Source organism: Macaca fascicularis, chromosome 3 (assembly GCF_037993035.2).
Source record: "Macaca fascicularis isolate 582-1 chromosome 3, T2T-MFA8v1.1".
Lineage (NCBI taxonomy): Eukaryota > Metazoa > Chordata > Mammalia > Primates > Cercopithecidae > Macaca > Macaca fascicularis.
In genome coordinates this window covers 27,969,117-27,971,723 of record NC_088377.1, presented here as the reverse complement: position 1 = coordinate 27,971,723, position 2,607 = coordinate 27,969,117, and positions in this window count along the sequence as shown.

The following is a 2,607-nucleotide window of genomic DNA, read 5'->3' as shown; positions in this document are numbered from 1 at the left end:
CCTCTGCACATTGGAAAAAATACCAGTTTTGAGCATGTGCATATTCATAGAATAATAAGTTTCTACTAAAAGTCCTAAATTCTCTCAGAGGGCCGATATCTCACAAAAGGCTTTTATTAGACATGTGCTTCCTCTACACAGAGTTACTGTACTTGAATTTAAAGTGGCTGTAGAGATGAGTGAGTAATCTAAAATTTGCCTGTTTACATTGCCATATTTAGAGAAATCCAAATTCAGTGAGATGAATAGGAAAGATATGCTCAAGTTAACTGTACTTCAAAATGTATATTGATCTTCTTTCACTTATTTTCAACTAAGCCTACATTTGTCTTCTTAGCATTCTAAGTTAAGGAACCAAAATTACTATCAGTAATGTTGAAAGTGAGATTTAATAGTGTGGCATGGATAGTTACAATAGGAAAAGACTTTTAAGTAATGAGGAAAAAATGTCAGGTAAGACTCAACTTCTCCTTTTTCTTGTATTACATAATCAAGGAAAGCTTTAGTGTCAGCTGTATCAGAAATTCAGTAATACTCACTTTCAGAAGAAAGTGGTATATTGCCATGTGAAGCATTCGAACTGCATAGCTTTCTGGATTCACACAGTAGGAACAATGAATAAGACTACAGAATAGTGAAAGTATAATTCACAAGCAAAATTCTGAGTACTTTGGAAAGACAAATATCTGTATAACTAGTACAGTCTGACAAGGGCTGTTATGAGCTGTAGATCAGTTAGAAAGAGCTTAAAGAAAGGAGAGCTACAACATCAGAAATAGCACATATATTTTCCTCAGAGTTAAAGAGCTGTAGAGGTAATCAACATTACATGATAGAGAATCCCTGATACTACTTGTAGTTTGCGTCTGCATTTCATTCAAACTTTGGTTTCTGATATTCCTAATATGTGAAACCACATTTTAGTCTCAAAATAAACAGAATCACTGAATATATTTAAGGGAAATAGAAATGCCTAGTTATGTTTCTACCTAAAATGCTGGGTCTCAAAGTAATAAGATGAATTACACAACAACCTTATTGAATGAAGATTCAGTAGAAATTTCTTATTTTTGGTGTTGCTGCATATTCTGTTTTCACTCCCCCCAAGTTAGAGGTCACAGTAGCACTCTCCTTTTACTTCCTTATTAAAAAGATAAATTACTATCTCATACCACAGATAATATTGTAACTAACTTTATTTTTTAAATCATCAAATACATCTCAAATTGTAATAAGTGTATTGCATATAAGAGGCAGTAAAATGCTGAACTGCCTTAAATTATTTTAAACTCATAGAAACTATGAAATATTCTAAATTATTATGCCAACAATCATGCCAATTAATCAACATAATTGGATAGCCTCGATTAGGAGAGATAAAATTATAGAAAACATAGAAAATTAGAAATAACTGTAAGTATTCTCTCTCGAGTGGAGAAAATTTTTCATTAGATATTTATGGTGTTCTGGACTCTGTTGACACTACTACTCATTATTGAAGAAAACTTCAGAAGTAGGCCTGTTTTATTTTCTTAACGGCAGTAAAATGCAGAAATAAAGAACGTAATACATCTATTTCATTTTCCAAGCGGCTTCATCTCAAGACAATTCAGCATCATGTAAATGTAACAGTGATATGCCTCTTCTCAAAACACACTGAGCCTTCTTATCTCCAAAACTGATTCCTTTAAACTTCTTAAGTTTTCACTCTCAGACAAGATGATTAAGGGTAAAGTGATATTAAGTGCTTCTTGGAAACGATCATATCACTTTCCCTGACCTTCAAATTACACATAACATTTGTCTTTGGCAAAGCTATACGATTGCTCAATGTTGTGGACAGCAAAATTCATCTGGCATTGTTAATAACATCAGCAATGAAATAAAAAGTTAATTGAGCTTACATTTTTTATAACCCCAGGAGAAGTTATAAAACCATGTTAAGAGCTTCAGTATGATGACGGAAAATTTGTGCTGTGGCATACAAGATATGACAAGTCAAACAAAACATATCATTGAAAAGACTATATTAACTCAGCAATATTTTTATTGTATTTTGAATATGTTTTATACTACTATTAGGAAAAAAAAAAATCCAACTGTTTTCCCTCTGCTCTCACATCACAGCAATCAACACAGAAGATTGATATGACCAGATGTGTAGGGATGTCTCCCTACCAGCAAGCAAGCAGGCAAGCAATTATTCAGCCAACACTAGCTTAGTGCCCTCCATTTCTCTTCTGACTCTGTCCCTCTGGGTTTAGCATCAGATTCCACAGGCTGAGTCACACAAGACTGCTCCCGCTTCCAATATCAATCCCAAGCCCCAGATTGTTTAACTCGTGCTTCTAACCAACCGCCTGTAAGTTGGTATTTCCACAACCCCCTCCTTGGGTTTGATAAACTTGTTAAAGCAGCTCACTGAACTCCAGGAAACAGCTTTATTATGAACGATATTACAAAGGGTAGAGATGAAGAGACGCATAGGGAAAGGTATGAGGGAAGGTGCACAAAGCTTCCATGTTCTGTCTGGGCGTGCTACCCTCCAGGAACCTCCACGTGTTGTTTTCTGGAAGCTCTTCAAACTCTGTGCTCTTGGGCCTTCTA